The sequence below is a fragment of the Brienomyrus brachyistius genome, unplaced genomic scaffold (assembly GCF_023856365.1).
Source record: "Brienomyrus brachyistius isolate T26 unplaced genomic scaffold, BBRACH_0.4 scaffold35, whole genome shotgun sequence".
NCBI classification, from domain to species: Eukaryota; Metazoa; Chordata; class Actinopteri; order Osteoglossiformes; family Mormyridae; genus Brienomyrus; species Brienomyrus brachyistius.
This window is the reverse complement of record NW_026042310.1, coordinates 1,546,845-1,569,705: the sequence shown is the minus strand read 5'-3', so window position 1 is coordinate 1,569,705 and position 22,861 is coordinate 1,546,845.

The following is a 22,861-nucleotide window of genomic DNA, read 5'->3' as shown; positions in this document are numbered from 1 at the left end:
TTAGTCGTGTATTAATTTTCGGTTACAAGATCTCTGCTGCTGAGCAAGCTGCTGGGACACAGAGAGTCAAGTTTGATGGCAACTTTGACACAAGCTTCAAGGCAAACCTGGAAAGATAAAACATAACTTGCCTCTCGCTCTACAACAGGGCTATATTTTAATTATTTAGCACATGCTTTTCACAAAGTGACAAACAAGTGGGAAAGCAGGGTTACGCCATCCCTGGGGTAATAAGGGATTAATGCTGGGTTCCATTTGAACTTGGAAGTCGGAATTTCAACGGGAATACCCCCCGAGGTTGGAGCTCCGACTTAAAGCCAGGAGAATCTCTGCAACCCTGACCTAAGAATCCAAGATGGCGGCGCCCTTTATCAACAGAAGTTAAAGCTGTAGTTATATACTGTTCAGTAGCGCTTACTTCTTATTTGTACCTCATTAAATGGGTCGTACACGCAGTACTGTCTGACCGCTATCTATGGACATGTAGCTGTGGTGTTTTTATGTGCAAAATACCACGTAAGGCATTGTTGTGGTGTTGAAGTGCTAACAATGGCTAACAATGAACCTGGCAAGAATTGGGGTCAGTTTCAGAAGGCAGGATTTCTTGCTTAGCCGGATAACTTGTCAGATTTAAGGTAGACGGGGCTAAATGTAAGTGAACGAAGATAAAGGCCATTTAAACTAGGGTACCTTAAATCCACCAAGTTTGAAACAGGTTCCTGGTATTGCTAAATGGCTTTTCGAGTTCTTGTACTGGAACATGGTTAACTCGAGTGTGATGTCATTCTCAGTTCCGACTTCCAACGTTTGAGGTAGATGGAACGCAGCATAAGGGCCTTGCTCAAGGGCCCAATGGTGACATCACTCTACTGAGCCTGAGATTTGAGCCAGCAACCTTCTGATCACAATCACAGCATCCTAACCCACACAACGCCGCACAACGCTCCCGAATTCCAGCGATTAGTCTGGATTCCCAGTTTATTATTCAGGTGCCTGGAACTAACATATTTATATCCATCCCCCAATGAGGTAATTATGTTTCAGACCACAATTCCTATAAAGAAAAGGTTATTTCAGGCTTTTAACATACCATTTACAGCCCATCATCCTAATTAATGACGCAGATTTTGTTTATTGCATTCTCCGATACTTAATGTTAATGAATAATTAGCAAAGCGTTGACATAACCAAATTTAAATGTAAATTACAAGACATACACTCAGTGTGAAATGCCAGATAATTAGTACCAGTCAAAACTGTGGGGGGGGGGGATAAGTTATTAGTCAGACATATATATTTTTAAAAATGAAACTTTGAGTGTGTGTTGATGAGAGCTGGAAATGTTTCACCCGGAGTGTTTGAGAAACTGCTGATCTGCGCTCAAAGTAGAAAAACGCATTTCTTTGAAATAAAAATAGAGAATAAAGTTTTGCAGAGAAAGTGGAAAATACAAATAAATAGGACTCTGACTCCCCCATGGACTGTATCGCTCGATGAACACGCCAGTACATTAAGTCAGGGGCTAAGAAGAAAGAATGGAATAGCATCCATGTTAGCATTCATCCCCATGGAGAAACTCGTTAGTCTTTGCAGATCCCTTCTCCAGAGACATGGACACAAATATATATACAGAAGACTGCAGGCTTGTAATTAAAGCGCAGGCCCTGCTACCATCTAGCGCCCCCTAGAGCAATAGGAGTTAAAGGCTTTGATCATATGATCAGTGCCAGTCAATCCAACTGGCTACACTGACACCCTCCTAGGTTGCCTTCTCTGAGGAGTACAGATCTAGCAAATCGGTTTTAGTCAGAAGGGGGTGCTGGCAGCAAAGCGTGCCTAGGGGCCACATGGCCTTCAACCAGTACCGGATATGATTATACCACCGGTTATGAGATTCGATCCCACAACCTTCCGGATACAGGTGCCTGACTCCATCTCTGGTCAGCATTACCGTCAACAGACCTCACCAGCATCGCCGCAGGCCCCCAGAATCAATGCAGACCCGCTCCCTCTCTCCACACACATGGTACGGCAGAGACTGACAAACCTGAAGCCAAGCCATCCAGAGCCGTCCTCCGCACTCCGGTCCCACTCAGACAGCTTTGAATTCCCTTTTAACCTTGGGTCCGCCTGCTTCCCCCGTTCGGCGCCGGAGATGAAAAAAGCGGATTGCACAACCGAGACGTGACCTTGCAGCTACAAAAACAAAAAAAGTTCTAGTGCCTAGAAATTAAATCAAATACATACATCGCTGCTATAGGGAGGTGGGCGAGGTCCTGATCTGCTCACCGATTCATATTCGGGGATAGATGATTGAGTCTCAACTGGAAGTCTTTAAGGGAGGGGATTAAGTGATTAAATACGCACCCCGTTGTGCGCGAAGCACGCTGCGTGGCCATAGTGTGTGGGGAACATGGATCCGTACAGAGTACCGCAGCCCAGGGGCTGAGAACAGGCTGGTCTCAGGCTCAGGAAAACTGCCAAGACTGACTTGAAACAGCAAATCCCAAATCTGCAACTGGCAAGGACCCTGTACTGAGGATGATGAGATTTAAACCCATATTTCACCCTTCGGGACCCGAATGTCACTTTTCAAATGCATTCATCTCTCTATACATCCAACAAGCGAAAACAGATGGAGGGTAAATTGAAAATAAAAAAATGCAAAGGAGATCAGTCCGGTTTTATTCAGCGTAGAGGGTTACAGGCAGAAAAGTCGCAAAATGATCCTCTGCTGGAGAGATTTTTTAAGTAATGAGGAGTTTTAGGTGAGAGTTTTATAATCCTGGCCTCAGAGAACTGTGTGTGTGTGTGTGTGTGTGTGTGTGTGTGTGTGTGTTTTTCCCCAGCAGAATAAAAGCTTCACATTCAGCCTCCTTCCATTGTTTCCTTTCACTAAATAAGCATAAACTGAACCCTGGATTTTCCTCTTTCTTTGTGGGGTGGAATATTACTCCAATGAAAGCAAAGGGGGGGGGGGTGTGACCAAGCCTGTCATATTGTGGAAATCGCCTGAAGTGTCTCCTCAGTTTCTAGGGGGAGGGTGTTGTGAAGACTAAGGTAACAGTGCATAGGCTCAATTAACCATTAATCAATTAACTTTTTTAGTTAATTGCCCACTAGGATAGGTTTACCATTTCTGGAGCCCCAATCAAGAAGTTACTTCGGGGCCCCCCTGGCCCCAAGTGTACTGGCTGTCTGTGGGCACCAGGGGGCTCCGAAACCTTGGGGGGGTGCCCCACACAAATGCGTGATTTGAGTGATGGTAAACACCGCCTTTGATTGGCCGGTGCTACGATGTAACTTCGTACGAGGGTCGCACATAATAGCTGCAAGTGAGAACGTCCAACGATCAACGGTTTTATGGACATCTCCAAAGCCGTGCAGCTCCTGGCCATGCTAGGGAAGTTCAGAGCAGCCAGATAAAGGAGAGTTGCAGACCAAAAAAAAAAATCCCAGGATAGCAACCAGGGCTGCCCCTGGCAACAGAGGACAGCCATCTCCAGCCAAACCACTGGGGATCATCCAGCTCCCGTGCTTCTGAAAGCTACTTACAATTGGCACGTACCGGCTCCATGGAAGAAACTAGACAAAAAGACCAGAAAATGACTGTCTTATGCTTTAACTGGTGCCCACATCTTCTGCCTCTTCTATCCAGCCCTGAAGTTTGTCCTCCGCAATTCTTAGATGATGCAAAGCACACACACACACCTCTAAGCCCAACTGCGGCAAGGATGTGGGGCAACCGGAACCGCCAGAGACAGGTTCTACGGGGATTCATAACTTCACTGTGGAAAAATGACTTTCATGGATAGAGGAAATCTTCCCCGTGAATGGAAGAAAAAATGGCAGGGATAAATGTAGAGAATGCGGCAGAACGGATAGAGCAGAAGATCTTATGGTCAAAACACAACTCCTGAAGGAGTAGAGGGAGATATTCAACAGCTTGGTGAGAATAGGGGATAACCAGGAGAAAGCTAATGACCGGAGATGTGAAGATCAATCTAAAAAGCAGGTTGATCCATGTTGTCAGACTATCGTCCACTGTGCTCTAGTCAGTAGCTTTCACGGACAATGAGGCGTGGCTTGTGGTATATTTTTCCCCACTGGGAAAGTTTGCCTGATGGTAGGTTATCGGGCAAGTGGTGCGCATGCCTGATCGCCAGTGCATCAGAGTTTTCAGTTAAAAGAAAAAAAATCCATAGACTGGGGGTTTTTTTCTCTTTTTTTCATCTATTGCAGCAAATATGAAGGAACCCCTTCTGTCAAGCTGAAGAAGTCAGTGCGTGGCAGACTGAGCGGCGCTGACACGGAGCTGACAGCTGCCACGTCGCTCGGCATTTTCTCCAGATGAGGCGGCTCAGACTCCAATCTTTGGCTGGTCCTTCTCTTAACGTTAACGCCGCTAGGATGGAAAATACTTCACTGGAGCGCCAAAGCGCCTAATTCCTCCTCTCCGAGTGATCAATTTCCAAAAAAAAAAAAAAAAACACCCAGGTTACCAGCCCATATTAGGGCTGGAAGACGAACAACCTGACAATTGCACATTCTTGTTTACCTTAACATGTCGCATAGGGCTATTTGTTTTTATTTTTAAATGCGCCATTAGGAACTTTCCCCATTACGCCGCATAGAAGATGATGGATGGCGTGATTAATGCAGCATTCATCTCCCCCGCAAAAGGAAGTGCCGAGTCTGAGGCTGATGAGGGCAGCTCAACTACAGCACTGCAATCTCAAACATAATGTTAATGAATTCAAGCCTGTGATGGTGGGACATCGTTTCTTTCACGCTGCTGGTTTGATTACCGCAGAGACGCGTCGTCACTCAATTACAAAGCAAATGCGGCGATGGCTGATTGCGGGGTCTAAGCGGTTTGCTCTTAGTCACGCAGCTCTGATTCACTCCATACTCTTTTATTAAACTTGTTTTTAACCTCTCTAATTAGACATTGCCTCACGGCTTTTCGCAAATTATTACAATTTATCCACTGAGCAGATATATTTTTTAAGCGTTTTAAACACACTTTTACATATTTATAAGCCTGGGTGGGTTCGCTAAAGCAAATCAGGCGATTTGGGAAATGGATTTGTATCTATGTGTATTAATCCATCAAGAGCACAAACAAAGCGTGAACGATGTAAGTCCCTTCAGATGAAATGGTCCGTTAAGCTCAGCAATTAATGATCATAAAAGCCGAATCAGCGTGATCTAACTATTGTAGAATGTTAACTTTACCGCTTTTGTAAAAAGGGCTTTTGTAAAATAAAAGGTACTGAAGCCCTTCGTGGGATTTAACGGAATATTACAGTCAATGAGAACTCTAACGGAAAGCCATGCATAAAAGAATTATGCAAATGAAATGTATAATTCACGTTAGACAGGTCCGATAATGTGGAGGACATTATTGAGAAAGTAATTCAGGAAATTCTACGGTACATTTCCTCGACCTAAGTCTCTCTTCTGACTTGTTCCCTGCATTTGTGGGCTTTCGACGTAACTGGGAATTGTGTTTAGATTATCGGTTCTAATTCGCTATAGATGATAAACAATAATAGTATTTTTTTAAATGCCTCTCTTCTGGGTCCCAAGGGCGTCATTAGGGAGCCACCGGCGTCACCCCCATGAACGCCCCCCGCCCCCACCACACCACCATCGAAATGAAGACGAAATGAAATTCGGCGCCGAACTTTGCGGTGGGAGGGGGGCGTTTTTCGTTCATAGACTATATGAGATTTGTTTGTGAATCTGCTCCAGTTTATCAAGTACCTGCACATTGAATAAAAAATAAAAACACACATCTAAGATAATCCTACAACAGGGCTGCCGACTCCCGCATCAGGCGTGACACATATTATTCAATTACATCAGCTAATTTTGCTTGCAAACTCTACAGACTATTTACGAGGTAATAAAACTCTTATATACCTGTAAATGCGGGTGCGGATTTGCCTCGAATAGAAAATCTCGCGCCAGCCGGCTGACCAGAGTTCACAGTACTGCTAGTTTCGCTGACCCGTTCTTAGCCCTAACTGTTGTTTAGTCTATGTTTAGACATCTTTACTGCTGTAAGCAAAATAGCAATGCTGAGCAAACAGCATAGTAAGAAACCCATCAACCGTTATTGCTAGATCGTGACTAACGTGTCATCTAAACGGTTGACAAACTGGTAGGATGAATGCTATTCTTAGAACTATAGCTAACCAGAAATCAATATTCTATTGACATGCACATTACTTTTTATTTATTTGTTGACAAGAAAAATGTATAGTAAATGTATAATGTCAGTGAGTCTGTATAGTTCAATGTGTGACTGTATAATTCAGTGTCTTGACACAGCAACATTCTATGTTAACGGAGTATAAATGGTGTATACAGTAAAAAATATACCTGACATGAAATGATTCTTCCACCACTCCATCGGTGCTGAGATGTCTGCTGACGTCGCACCTAGGCACGGAGACTCACTGGCGTCAGGTGCAGAAAGCTCTACAACCCAGGGGGAATAGAGGTAAGTTGCAGGGTGATGGATGGATGGATGGATGGATGGACTGGGAAGATTTTAAACATGCATTCTGAGACGGTCACACCTGCACACGTACACCGGACGGCAGGGAGGCGGCAGAGTAGGAGTCATAAAGGCATCATTAGCTAAAACTCATTTTAAATAATCGCCGAAGGTAATAAGTATTAAAGGTGCGAGTGAGAGATGGGAGATGCATCACAAGCTGGCGGTTTGACATACTGTGGTTGTCAGCATCCATAAATATAGCACTGGATTTCAAATTTAAGGCTACTCGATTAAGTAAGGCTATCCGTGACATTCAGGATTATATGATTAGGGCTATAAAAGAAAAAAAAAAAAACAGGCGGCTTTCAGACAGACTCCATCCTTGCTGGCCGAAGGCTATCTTCATTACGACATCTGCCCCATCACCTGAAGGCAGACATAAAAACCAACTTCACAGAGAGGCAGGTTATTAATTAAACATGCACACCTCGCCACTGCTGGCACTGACGGCCCATATAGGCAGTGTGGCCTACATTTTCACACACTGGAATTGCTTGATACAGTTTTACAGGGAATTTTAGTCACCTCACCACTACCAGTGGAGAATGTCCCCCTGAATAATGACTCACCTACCTGGCATAGACACAATATAGGCTGATCATGTTTTGCGTATAAATGACACAATCATTTATATTAATTTACTATTGCTATAATGATAATAATAATTATTATTATTGTTGTTATCATCATTATTATTATTATTGTCACGATCGGGCTTGAAAAGACGGGCGATCGCGCTGGTAGGCGTACAAGCGAGCGAGCAAGGAGCAGGCAAGCAAGCGGAGTCGGGTTTACACGGGGATTTACTCTCGAAACAGGGACCAGGAAACTTCGGACAGGTACTGACATCGACAAACATCAATGACGGACAAGGAGGTAAGACACGGTAAGGTAAGACACGGACTGAAATAGACCAAACAACAGGGTAAAGCTGGGTACAATCAGGGAAGCACACGTGGATAATCAGGGGGGCGTGGCACACACGAGGATCGTACGAGCTGGGCGTGCCAATTATCATCATCACTATTGTTATTTGTATTACTTTTATCAGTAATATTATTATTATTATTAGTAGTAGTTACTAATAAATTACTTGTTTATTTCATATTCTGTTTTCAGGGTGTTTTATTTGTATGCGGTGCATTTATAAGTTGTTTGAACAACATTTACTGTCTCTGCAGTTGCCATATATGTACATTCAACCAGTGCTCTACATGCCGTGCTGCTGAATGCCCAAGTATTTACCTCGGGGATCAATAAAGTTTATCTTATCTCATCTTATGTTACTCAATCCATCCATCTTCCATAAACCTTTTATTGAGAAGAGGGCGGGGCGGCGCCTGTCTCGGGAATCACGGGGCGTGATGTGTACGCCTGTTCTGGTCGGGTTGCCTGTAATTGGATAAAAGGCTCGGCAGCCTTTTTGGCTGGGCCGGGCAGGATGGAGAGTCGGTGGGGGATTTTTCATCTGACAGCTGACCTGTGAGCAGCCTAAAATCTTCATGGAGGAACTGTGAATTACTGCTGTCGGCATCGTCTGACCTGTTCGTGGGCATTTCCTAGAGCGTTTCAGAGGATGGATAGATGAATGATTGAATGAATGAGTGGATGAATGAATTGATCAGTGGACTGATGAATGGCAAATCGATGGCTGAAACTGCTCACAATTAACGATGAATATTCAGTTATAGTTGACAAAAATGGGGTTTTATGGGCCCTTTAAGAGAAACCAGGGCATTTTATGTTTGCTGTCCTTCATTAATTTTTCCTCACCCCCCAGTAGTTCAATGACTGAAAAACGATTTTGTCATTTAAAAGCAAACAGCTGTTCACTGGCATGTGCTGCAGAGGAGGAGGGCCAGTAGGGTGAAGGACAGCAGATTCAACCAATCAAAAGGACTCTATTATTCAAATGGCTAACATAGCCTCTAACCCTATCTGCACTGCATTACTGACAATTTCACCCAACATCCATGCACCCATCTGACCCCTTTTTAAAATCTCCCCAAGTTAATTGGTTCGATCACAGCCAGTTAAGCTTCATTAACTGAAGAGTTAACTGAAGCTACCACTACAATCAACAAAAACATTTCACGCCTATTTTCCTCCATACATTTGAAAGGGAACTGCAGGGAATAATGATTATCTTTTACCCCTGATAACTGAGACCCATTTCTATCATCACAATATGCTCTCATAGTAACACTTATAACATTGTTTTGGATGTAGGCAAAGGTTAGGGGGAAATTTGTTTGTTCGTCTGATCCAGGTAAATGCTTCGAAAGCGTTGAGGCTTAATATTGCAAAATGAGGCTGGAATTTTCTATATGGGAGCATAGTGGGTACACTGGAATAAGCAGAGGGCCTTGTGATGTATTAAACAGGAAAGGGGGGAGTTCAATGCACGAGCACTTACATATCGCAGCTTAGCAGCGTTTCTGAAAACATCAAGAAAGCCATAATGACCCATTATAGCAAGTCAGATAAAAATAGAGGGTTATAGTTTGGAGGACAATATGTAAAGACTCCAAGATCTGAAACGCAATCCGCTCGATGATAAAGACATTTGGCAGAAGCGATTTCAGATGTCCGAAAAGTCATGTTATAAAGCACGACAAGGTGATCCCCTCTGCTAGCGGACGGGGAGCTGAATGTATATCGGAAACCCCCGAGGGAGTCGTCCCATTCAGCCGTGGGATTCCAAGTGTCTGTTGCCCGTAATGGGGCAGTTTTCGAAAAGCCTGCAGATCAATCCGGACCAGAGGACGACGACTGACTACAGATGCGTGTCGATGGTAACCTCGCTGTCCGCGACGTAGAAGCTGAATGGGGAGACGTGGCAGGAGACACTGGGCCGTGAAAGAAAAGGATGAGTTAAGTAACATTGGGGTGGGAGTCCAACAAGCAATCCAGGGAGAGTCAATACCTCCATGGAGGCCGTCCCAGAGCATGCTGGGAAGTCTGGGAAACGGGCGCTGGCTGCATCGATCAGGCTGAGGAAAAGTGGTGTTTAATGAGCCGCCGAATGAGAAGCTAACTAGATAGGGATATGGACAGGTCCAGTTAGGTGGAACTCACACGGGTGTTTATGCAGTATTGAGCAGTAGAAAGCTCAGAATGCTAAAAACATCAGCAGCGCAAATGCAAAATAATGCAAAATTCATGTGGTATAATGGAACAATTTAGACCCCGAAAATGTCCAGGATGTGAGAATATCCAACGCGGAAGCTGTGCATTTTCTGCTGATGAGCAAATGCCTTCAGCTTCTCCCCACCAGGACAGCAGCTCTGGAGTTTGTTACATTTCCGGTACATTTCGCTCCTTTAATTACATTTACGGGGGTGGCATGGTGGTGCAGTGGTGCAGTGGTTAGCACTGTATGGGATGGCACGGTGGTGCAGTGGTTAGCACTTCTGCCTCACACCTCCGGGACCTGGGTTCGAGTCTCCGCTTGGGTCACATCTGTGCGGGGTTTGCATGTTCTCCCCATGTCGTCGTGGGGTTTCCTCCGGGTATTCCGGTTTCCCCCCATAGTCCAAAGATATGCTGAGGCTAATTGGAGTTGCTAAATTGCCCGAAGGAATGCAGGTGTGAGTGAATGGTGTGTGAGTGTGCCCTGCGATGGGCTGGGCCCCCATCCTGGGTTGTTCCCTGCCTCGTGCCCATTGCTTCCGGGATAGGCTCCGGACCCCCCGTGACCCAATAGGATAAGCAGTTTGGATGGATGGAATTATGTTTGCTTCTCTGCAATTTAAAAAAAATTTTAATGTAATATTTGTATTTTTATATGGTGTAAACAGAACAAGCACCGTATTCCAACACAAGAAGAAATCTACTGTACTGTACATTGCATAATATAAAGTGTATTATCTAGCAATACTGGATTTTGTAATGATTCAAGAAATTGAATAAAATGTATTTCAAATGGGCTAGATACACTAATAAAGCAAGAAAAACACAGTTCATTTGAATGCTGGGATCTTCCAAGGTCTCCTGGTTTGTCTCACCCAGAATCAGTCTAAAGAAAATAGTCTTTGTAGCCTTAAATTGACTGTATCGATATCAAAACCTACCCTTTTGATTTCATGGTGCACCGGCCACCTTACAAAAGCCGAGTGGACAATTACAAGCAGCCCATGAGAATTGTGTTGTGGCTGGAATACTGAAGATGATCCCACCAGCCATTAAAGTCTGTGATACAGGAATTCAGAATGATATTATGAATTTTGATACAATGAATTTAGAGCATGTTAGTAAGGGAAAAATAGAATATTATTACGAGATTCGTATATACATTTTAAATGGGAGCATAAAGGTTTGGCATTTGTGGCAATAAAAGCAAATAAGTTGCATTTGTTCAGACGGGATGTGTATGTGGAAAAGCCTCAATTGTCCTTAAACATAAAAAACATAATTCTGGACTGACGATTGAACAACAATAAGAATGTGCTATTTTTCTATGATTATTCTAGGCAAGCCACACAAGTGCAGCATAAAATCAGAAGATATGTCTGCAGGGAATCCTACAAACAACTGTTTTCCTTTTGTTCAAGATCTCCTTGGAGACGAGATCTTTCTGTTCTGGATTTTGTTTTTTATAACAAATCGCTAATATTTCAATGTGTGTTAGAAGTGCCAATACAAAGGTTTCACTGCAGCAAGGTTAAATGTGCTCCTTCACGACATGTTGTAGGCACCGGTGCTGTGCGTTCCTGTACGGGGGGGGGGGGGGGGGGGTGGCTTCTTGTTATTCAAAAAATTGTAAACATAAATCATTGATGTGCAAATGTAGCTTCTAATACCGCGTAGACTTTAGTGGGCTGTCCCAGCCTGCATGGACATGAGATGCAAAAGCACAGTGCTTGACAGCCTTAATCAACAAACTGGACTTTTCTGTTCGAAAGGCTGACTGATCTGTCTTTGGCAGGTTTGCTGTTCCTGGGACCCCATTCAAGAAGTGATTTCAGTCGTGGCACAGCGAGCACGTTCAGCGTTCACAGCGCGCACGTTCAGCGTTCACAGCGCGCACGTTCAGCGTTCACAGCGAGCACGTTCAGCGTTCACAGCGCGCACGTTCAGCGTTCACAGCGAGCACGTTCAGCGTTCACAGCGCGCACGTTCAGCGTTCACAGCGCGCACATTCAGCGTTCACAGCGAGCACATTCAGCGTTCACAACGCATGATGTACTACGATAAAACGAATGTGCCTGACACGCCTTTAAGCGCCTGGTCAGATCAATTGGACAAAATGTTCTGTCAGGAGGAAAATAGATTTTTCTTTCTCTTTGTTAATTTGATCTTAGTAATGCCACTGGTCATTTAAAAACTGATAAAAAAAATATTTAATTGAGTCTGTAGTGTGCATTTTGTTGCCAAGTGAATTGTTACAAGACTGGTCCATCTGATTATCTGCCAGCACACATGCTATGATTACTGGCTCGGTTGTTGGTAAACATAATAACTGGCCTTATGTGGACGGTCCATTATCATAAAAGCTGCCTCTGCGATCATAACACTGCATAGATAAGATATACTTTATTGATCCCAGGGGGAAAATTTGTCTGCATGCAACAACATAGGGATATAAAATCCACAGATGCAATGTTCAGTGCAAAACCCAAGATGAAGTGTAGACAGTCCACATATAGTTCAAACCGTAGCTACAAACAATCCACACCTATCCACAGCAGATTCCATCTAATAAAGGAGATTCTTCTGTATGTGATATTCCTGTTAAACTGTACCATTTTAGGGGTTCGTAAAGCACGGATCACTTTACTGAAGAAGACAGCAGAGATACTAGAGTCTCAATGGTACCTTTGCGCCGATTGCAAGCTCAAGGTAAAACATCAGCGTGATAAGGATTCGGATTCATCTAGAAGCTTCAATACAGGGTCAAGATGTGAGCAGGTGTCTGAGGTCATCCAATCATGTCTCACTTACAAAGAGGTCGACCACAGTTCGCTTAAAATCTCAGTTTGCCTCAGGAATCCAGAAATATCTGCCGCAGCTGTTAATTTTATGCTAATCATAAATGTTAGTACAATTTTCACACAAGGATCCCCCAAGTGGACAATTTATTTGATTAGTTTAATGGGAAGGTGCGCTGAAAGTTGTCTAATGCTTAAACAAAAGTTAAGAAAATCAGGTAAATACACTCAAAACATGATCTCTGAGTCATCACTGTGCATCTTAATGGTATACTTATGGGGTAATAGTTATGCATTTTATTAAGAATCAATGCAGGCGATGTTTAAATGCAGGTGTTCAGGAGAAAAATGTCTTCTGGCTGCTGATAAAATCAACAGGTGCTGGTGTGAGATACTTAAAAATGGTCAGGCGGGATTGCATAGCAACGCACATGGCGGGGGGAGCGCTGTGAGGACGCCTGGCAGATGGATGCTTCTGGAAAAGGCCTAAGCTACGGATACAATCCCATTGTCAGGAGATGAACTGCATATCACTTTGGAGAAAGTAGATTTTCTATGTCTTTAAACCTGTTGATTTTGCAAAAAAGAAAAAAAATCGTGACAATTTGAAACCTGGCACATGTCAAAACACATGAATGATCTTTTATTTGAATTTGTATGTATATAAAACAGTCCATAAATACCCCTCAGCCTTAACTTTCCAGAATATTCTTTTAGGAAACAAAAGATAATATGACAAATGCATTCCCAGTTTATGCCCTCCCAGCAAGACACACCACTGGAGGTGCGTTATTCACTGGTGGCATTCAACAACATGCGATCTCCTGAATGGCCTGAAGGGGGCGCCTGTGCTCCGGCCTCACGGGGCGCTTACCCCAGTCGGCTTACACCCTCCCCTCATGCGTCGATCTGGTGCCAGCTCTGCTCTGCTGGTGCGGAACAGGCAGCAGATGAGGCCTCCCCCCCCCAGCCCCGAAACACGGCCCACGCGACCCAAGGGCACCGTCGCCGCCGGAGCCACTAGTAACCCTTCTGTTTGTTGTCTTATTTTCTCTTTTTCAATCTGTCACCGTTTTATGTAAGCGTCCGCCAGCCCATCCTGCCCCGCCATCTAATTCCTGGGTGATGTAGGTCAGAGCATCCCGACAGCAGCTTTAGCGGACGCTACTCCCATCCTCGCCACCAGCGTGTCAGACAAACAGACAGAGGCTGCCCCAGGCCGCGGGAGATAAAGAAGAGATCGTTCAAAGGGGGCAATTAATACTCAATGCCATACTTCGCGGTTACTCTGGGCGCCCGGCTGCCAGCGTTTGTGATTCTGCAGGAGAGGCGGGGCAGAGCTGTCAAAGATCAGGCTACAGATAAAAGCTACATGTTTTCATACACACAGGCCTACATGTCTTTCCTTCCATGTAGCTGAAACACAATTTCCTGTATCTACATCGCAGTACTCCACTCGCCTCTCATGCTATACTCTCAAACATGAGCACTGTTACTTAATACACTTCAGTGTCATTCAGAACAGAGGTACATCTGCAGGAATAGGTGATGTACTTTCAAGTCAGTTTCCACGCAAAGTATTTTTGGTCTATCAGATATTATAGGAAGTTCTTGTCACGCAAAAAAATATAACGTATATACAATACTGTGCAAAAGTCTTAGGCAGTCAAAGAAAATGAGGCTTAAATGATCTTCATGTTAGTGTAAAGTTATTATATTATGTCACGCGAACTGTGTCAAGTCAGCACATTTACATTTGCAGCGACCATTCACTTGAATACTCCCCTGGCTAATCACACCTCCTTGGGTCTATTTAACTAATTAAGTCAATTAATTAATTGTGCCGACGGTGGGCATATGGCTGGGGCTGGGAAGCCCATAAGACAGGTTTGGGACCTGAAGCGGTGTTCATCTATCCATCCATAACCATTCAAAGAACAGAACAATTGCTTGTTCCTTTTTAATTGTGTTACTCTTAATGTGCGTACGTTCTAATGTTAAATAAATTAATACACTACCCAGATAAATAGCCTTAAACATTTTCTTTGCCCAAGACTTTTGTACAATACCATACCCATCCATCTCTACATCCATCCATCCATCCATATATCTCTATTCCTCCACAGGGTCAAAGGTCAACCTGAGGCCTAAATTAGCATCATAAGGCACAGAGTTGGCGTGCACTCTGAATGTGGTGACAATCTATCACAAAACATATCCGATATATGACAACATGACTGAATTTGTAAATGATGAACACAACATAACTATAACGCAGACGAACATGACTTGACTCTTCACACAAAATCTATTCACACAGAATCCCATTGCTACTGCGTCAGATGCCTGAATATTTCTGTTTTTCATGCTTTGTTACAATGGTTTTTCACACATATGCACAACAATAAACTTGACAACAAAGTATTCTTGCTTTCGTTTTTTTTTTTTACAATGTGGAGAACAAACGGATCAAGACAAGCTATAATTTAAGCTCGTATTTGCTCTCTAAACATTCCACTTTGCTTCCCTTATATGGAAACAATAATTTTGTACAAGGGCAACTTTACTCAGTACTTTCAGAAGATTCTGCAGAACATGAATGCAGTCATATAATATATTAAATTCAATCCAGTGACTAAACGGAAAAGTAATCATAGTCTTTACGATTGTGTTGGTGAGGCAGTGTTCTGTAATGTAACAAAGGCGTTGTCTGGGAAAGATAAAATTCAAGTACACAGACCTGAAGGGTAATCATCTCCCAACTATGTTGGAGTATAATTGAAACATTGTTATATAAAGAAAGATAAAGTGTCTCATGGAAAATGCAGCTAGCAAGGGATGGCTTCACACCCACCACTATGTGCCAGCCGTTGTTATCGACAACGCCGAAGCGGATCACAGATAAAAACAGTGCAACGTCCGGCTGGGATTAACCCAGCATGCACAGCGAAGCCTTTCACGTCCCATTTCCATCCATAATGCGGAGCTCTTGGGAGTTTTACTTACAAAAAAATGTTCCGAGGGCAGAAGGGAAAATGATTGGTTCAGAGAGATAACCAATCAATCAGGTTTTTGTTATTTTTTTCGCCCCCCACGTGAGGGCTGGCATCCACGTGCATCTCATGACAACTAGAGCCCTGATTATGAGAAGCTTACTGTTGGACACTTGCGCAGTTGCTGTTTTTGAAATTCTTTTTAAAAATACACATTCAGCTATCCACCCAGTTAAAGGGGTACAAACGGTCTGATAGAGCTTTAAATAAGTTGTTTATTATTGCTAATTATAAGAAACTTTTTCATTATAGACTAACCACTTTACCTCAAAGAAGTCAGCTTTGTTACTAAAAGATGTTTTTTACATTTTAATTGACGGGGTACAGATACTTAGTAATAACTCAGTTACTACCGAAGTACCGATCATGAACAGATATCGCAGCTACATCAGATAAAACATGCGTCACGATTCATTAATGATCGACAAATATGAGCTCAGTCTTTAACTAGTGTTATTCGTGACTTGTTCTTTCAATAGTTCACAAAAGTTTACAGAATGAACAGATATAGTAACAAGTATAGTAACTGCTTGTGATAAAACATGCGTCACGATTCATTAATGATGAATTAACGTGAGATCAGTATGAAAGACTTAGCTTGTGGGTAATTAATACATACGTTATAGTATAATGCTACATAATTTGTGCCTCATCAAGTAAAGAGTTTCACAGATAATGTATTCATATCCCACCTTATACCTGCTTCTAATTCGCATTCTATGATGGTGGGACTTGACAATTAACGGATCAGCGTCTCCATTAGCGCAACTTCTTGCAATATATTTTACGTCACCTTGTTGTTTCCTTACCAGCATTCGGCGGAATCTCACCGCCAGCGCAGCTTTTAATTGGATCGTTCTGCTGCTCGATGCGCTCTCGTATCTCGGACAGCGTGTGTCGGCGTGCTGATAGCTGAAAGCGGCAGATAGGCAGCAAATGCGTGTTTATTAATGTGAAATGGGCAAAAACCTAATTTGCCGGCTTTGTTTCCGAGTGCATAAACTGTGGGGAGAGAAATTCTAGAAACAAACATTTTAACTCCTAAATGGTTTATGCATGGATGTGAGTATTACTGGGCTGTATCGCAAACAAGCACCTGCATCCTGATAAGCTGAGGACAGCCAGGATAACAAGAAGCAGATATCTGGAGGGGGGGGGACGGGTCCAAGGTTCGGGGGGGCAAGCAGATGTTTGTGCAGATTGTTTATGCGCGTTCACGACGCGGGCACGGCGCTCCTGGGATTGTGGCATACTCACTTTAACAGCGAACAAACACCTACTCAGCAGCAAATAGCTAGCGACACGACACTAAATAAGGAAATATACAGACTCATTAAACAAGACCGCAAACAAACACGGCTGTTTTCACGTCTAGCTTAGCTTCCCTCTCTTCTCATTCTCTCCTCGAAGGTCCTAAATATTCTACATTTTAATCACACAAAACCACATCATCCTTCCTAACAAACGTAAATTTCACCACTGTAACTCTATTAACTCAATAATTCTTTTTGATTATCGACCTAAAACATTATTATTATATTTTGCCAAAAAATGACCCAGAGTAAGGCAATTAGATGTAGCCGAGGGCGTAGGAACTGGGAAGGACGAGTGTTCCCCAATATTTAATTTGCCTTCATTTTCCCCCCCATACACACACACACACACACACACACACACACACACAAAAGAACGTTGTATTTAAATTATAAAATTGTGTTCTGTACAATTTCAAACTCTCTCCTTTACCCTTGACTGTAGCACTTATTTGTCACAAGCAGGGGTAGGGCTACAGTTTTTGGGCCCCATGAAAGCAGACCAATCCAATTACGTTCCAAATATTTTAGGGCCCCTGTCACTCAGGGGACCTTGGAATCATCCTGACTTGCAGTGTTTCTCATTCCCTCTGCTTGTCACTGGACAAAATGTCCTTTGTAGTTCGGAGCCCAGACCCAATTCCTGCTGGCGGTGTTGAGCTATAGTAAATGATAACTGCTAATCGCTAACGCTAATTATTTTTTAGCTAGTAACTGGAAGCATAAGTACAGCAGGATCAGACCTGGCCTGGCTTTGGGGGTCACGTCCTCCAGGCTGAAGCGATGCACACCTACTGGGAGAAAATATTCTTAATAGTTTGCAGCCCAGACCCAAGTCCTGCCGCCCAGAGCTGAGCTTTAGCCAAATGTTAATCGTTTTTTGCTAACGCTAATTTTTTTTTAGCTAGTCACTGGATGCAGATATACAGCGGGATCGAACTCGACCTGGTTTAGGGGGCACGTCCTCCAGGTAGAAGCGATGTACACCCCCTGGGGGAAAGTATCACCGGGTCTTGACATGTGAGACCAGGCACATCCACACACCACGAGGATGGTTACAGGAGCCAAATGTAAGATTACGCCCCTAGAGCTGGGCAGGTTGGCTGGCTTCCACACACAGAGCCAGGTCTGTTTATAGTTTTTCTGTTGTGTGTGTGTTTATCTTTGTTTGAAGTATCTAAATGTGTTACGTAAGCATCACAGTAGCCCAGACGAGACATCACACCTCCCACCCAGGCAGTCGCAGAGGGATATGATAGCTGATGATTCACCATCATTCATCCGGTTTACTATAAAAACATTGACTGTTACAAAAATACCGTTAAAAATACAAGGTTTACGGACGTAGCAAAAAATTTATCGTGTGACCGACAGGGTAGGTTAGTGGCTCATTCATAGCTACCTGACCTAGTATGTTTTTAACGTATGCAGACACTAAATACTACATTTTGTTTCCGTGACACCCAGGATTAATAAATAAGCCACCAAATTATGGGGGGTGTGGATGTTTTTTTTTTGGGGGGGGGGGGGGGGGGGTCGGTGGTGAGTTAAGACGTTGCAACTGTGACCGGAACGTCGCTGGTTTAAATCCCAGAGTCAGCAGAGTGAGGCCCTCAACCTTCAGTTGCTCCAGGGACAGAATGACCCCGCTTTCTCAGAAATGTATGTCGCTTTGGATAAAAGCATCTAAAAGTAACATGTTTTATACCTGTACTTGTGCTATATTACTGACTTCTGTCTCGGCCGGTCTGGTGTTTTCACTGCTCCCCACTCGTTCACTCCGTTCACCCCCCACCCTTTCCTTCCTTCCATCTGAGTCACATGCTTCTCCTCACATCCCCACCCAGAGCAAAGCATATAGGGGAGTTTTCTCCCCCCCCACCCGGGGATGATGCAAGAGCAGCCCTGCATTCCCCGCCCTTGGCACAGCGAATTTTTAGTCTCCCAGGGTGACAGAAACACAAGTCAGCTTGATTCATTCTTCGAAGCAGCATCTTCCCCCTGTATGAAAAGTGCTTAAGAACACATTTATCGAGGATGTTTCAGGCAGATTTAAACCTATTATAATGAGCTTACATCATAAGTTAATGAGTAATAAGTTAAGCCAGCGTGTGTGTGTGTGTGTGGGGGGAGGGGGGGGGGGGGGGGGGGTTGGAGAAATCAGCATTCAGCAGTGATGACCCTCAGTACGGAATGTAAAGATCCAGCTAGCTGAACGGGAAAAGACCCCCGATTGCTTCAGCTGATGCAAATGAAAATAAATTATGCGCCGTTTTCCTTCCCATCTAATAATCACCCAGTAAGAAGTGAAACCTCTGCAGCTGAGGATTTGTTTACCTGTGCTCACCTCCCTTCAAACTATACTTTTCTTCAACTCACTGCAAATATGTTATTTTTCCTTGGTCCAAATAAATGTCCCCTATCATAGGTTTGCCAAACCCTACATTTCGGGTGGATGAGCACCCCTCCATGCACCCCACCAGGCACTGATGGGTCCAGGCTGGTCCTTCCCATCTTGCAGGAGGATAGCTCTGCTGGTCGCCGTGGTAGCAGATTATCTGACCCATTCTGCCTTCCACTTTCCTCCATATTTCCTGTTCCTTTCCACCTTAATTTGTGTTCTTATGGCAGACCTGGCTCCAAGGAAGGCCCATTGTGAACCTGACCCAACCAATCAAAAGCTTAGCCTACCTTGTTATAGGCTTGGCCCAACCAACCAAAAGCTTGGCAGACCCTGTCATATGCTTGTTCCACCCAATCATAAACTTGCCCCACCCCCCTGGCCGCCTTATGGCACTTTTCTGCTGTCAGCAAGAACCAAGCCGTACCCAACAAAATAATTGAAATACTGGTGTTCTGCATATATATTATTCATCATTCATCATCACGATGTACTGATGCATTCCCAACAACTCATGACCTGAGAATTTCCAACCGCCTACATACAAAGGAAAAGCTAATCAGAATGGTTTCAAAATGCAAATGAATGAAAATAAATGAAATAACACACAGTAAATCACGACATACACCGTGTGAAGAGTTAATACGCATCCCTTCAGTTTCACGTGACAGTCGTTCTGCAAACCCGGCAACGCCTTTATCAAGCCGACCCTTCTGCAGTGGAAAACCGAAGGGAACTGGAACCGTGCTGTAACTAGTGCCACGTACTCGGGTACGGCTCAATTCCTGTATGCCAGTGGAAAAGCTCCTTTAGATGATCCTGTGGACCAGCATTTCAAAGCTGGACACGGGCCTGAACTATGGATTGTATGATGCTGATGAACCACGATAGAAAAAACACCAAATTATGCCCATAATTCCATCTTCAAACTTTTATCTAGTACAGGCACAGGGTATAGCTTGATAATTCCGAGCTCTCTGACAAAATCTTACCTTGGGGCCCCTCAATAGATTACGGGTCCACTTTGCCAGATTTCGCCAACTGGTGGGGTGTGGGGGGTTTTGGGGGTTGGGGCCCATATACAGAGTATCCATGCACCCTCCGACACCCTTCAGAGTCAAGGAGACATTTAAAATATCAAATTAAAATATTTAAACAGGGGTGACGAAGGAAGGACAAACAAGAAGCCAGTTTGTGAGGTGAGAATTACGCATCACTTCCTGACATGGTAACACCATGCTAATGAATACAGGCCAACTAAAAGGCTTCTTTACCTGTCCCCATATCTTCCACTGTGACCGTGGTGGACCAAGGCCACACTCCTACCTGGGGTGACATGCTTGTCTCTCATACATATTTATTGGATTTCATGTAGAGGGCATTAGTTTCCACAACGGTATCCATGAAACTCTATTAAAGATTCATATTCTGGCTCGCAGAGATAACCAATGTGGGCTTTAGTGTTTAATCAGAGTTTCATTTGAGGTCTTAATGGGACAGTCTCTCGCAAATGAATCCTTTCAGGAATGTCACGGCACAAACTGTCTATCTACACAGTGGGTAAATAGGCAGGGCCTTTTCAGGCATGCGTATTGGAACCATTACAGACTTCAATTCTTTTCTTAGGCACATCGCGTCTGTCGCCAGAATGGATTTGCCGAAGAAAGGGAGAAGGCATGAAAAGGGGAGCCGATCGGGAAATTTCTGGAAGCCAGTCGAGTCGGCCGTGTGTTGGCCCAGAGAGAGATAGTCTTTTGAAGGCTTGACTTTGTCGTAATGAAACTGCTGTTTTAACTCCGGCCGTCTGGAGGGACGCTGAGCTGATGGTGCAGCTGGGAGCAAGTCTCATTTTTTTGGGGGGGGCGTTCCTGCTTCTGCTCTTTGAGCTGAAACCAGTGGGATTAAAACCTACTCTGGGATCTGAGTGAGTTAATGCACCTCGGTGAAATACCAGAACACACATTAACCATCAGTTTTTCTACAAGAAAAGCACGGTTACGCAAAAAAACGACAGCGAACCTGCACGCAAACAAATGCGAATTTCACCTCCGTTGCACGTATGTCCACAATGCAGATGTGGATGAAAAATCGCAGACACCTCACAAATCCCAGAAGTTCCCTGACACCTGCAAACAACGCACAATGTCCCGGGAATCTGTCTTTCCACTATTCAGCTGTGGTAAAAGAAGTTTTACCGCCAAAACTCCCGCCCCACCCAGTCGGCCAACTTTACTATCACCTCCAAATTATTCCCGTATTAGCCAATAAAATTTCCTGGGGATGCGGGCTTTGGTTTATTATTATTATTATTAAAATACGACGGTATACTGTGTTATTCTAAAACCACTAAAACCTAGCCTCTCCCGCTTCCCTGAAACCAATATGCTGAAGGCGGAACGTCTGAAGTCGCATGTCGCTCCTTGTTCTCCCAGCAAAAAACACCCAAAAATGCCCTTTTGTCCGAAAAAGAATCAAGTCACGTATATAATGCCGTCCCATTACAGCTCGGACCGACTACGAGAACATTTCATTCCGTGGTTTTCACAATGCAGCATAATTTACGTGGGACCAGTAAATGTTCAGCTCAGAGTCTACTTACCCGGAAGATTAACAGCAGTATTGGCAGAACTGTAGAAAATTGCGTATCAAACCACATCTGTTACACACAGACAGGATCCTATCCGCAGCGCCCCAAAAAAGATTAATTTCATCTCTCGGCGATGCATTTTCCCTGTCAAAAGCATGCAGACATTTTCAGGGGATAATTCAATTCCAAGATAATCTTTTATTATTTTTGTATATTTTTATTATTTAGTATATAGAGCCCAGTAATATATAGTACGGTTATTGCATTTCAAGAAATATTCCCTGTAATATTTCAACCAAATGTTGAATAGGATGTTACTGGAGTGTAATCAATAATTGAACAGCGAAGTCCAAAAGTCTTTTTTATCAATTTACTTTTTTTTTTGTGCTAAGACCACCAACGATCTAAACTCGGACTTGCTCATCATGTGTTTCAGTGTGCTGGCAAAATCCAACAAAGAACTTCTGTTAAATTTCAATAGAAAATTCCTCGAAAACGTATCCTGTCGACCGAGCGAATTTTGGAAATTTGTTCTTCAATTTCCATCTACTCTATATAGACGCATGATCTGCGTTGACTGCTGGGAAATCACTAATGTGGGCTCAAGAAGCTATATTGTGGTCAAGTCAGACAGAATCTTGGTTTTCCCCTTGTTGCGTAACTTGTTCATATATTTCTGTACTGGTTGGTTTGTGGCTTTGTTCATGGTTATCCTTACTTGTATCTAGTCTTGTAGTAATGCTCTGTACCCTTGATTCTACTCTTTCCTAGTGATTGAATCTGTAGTGGTTATTGGTTACACACACCTGTTTCTTGTTTATGACAGTCCATTATGTTCTGGTTGATTTAGTAGCCCACACCTATCCCTTGTTGAAGCCCTCATTATTTGTGCATTTAAGTGCCTGGCCTTCCCTTGTTCCCCAGTTGGTCATTGCATTATCTCTGTTTGCTTTATGTACTGTGTGTTTGAGTCCTCTTTGTTCCTTGTATGTGCTGCACTTGGTCT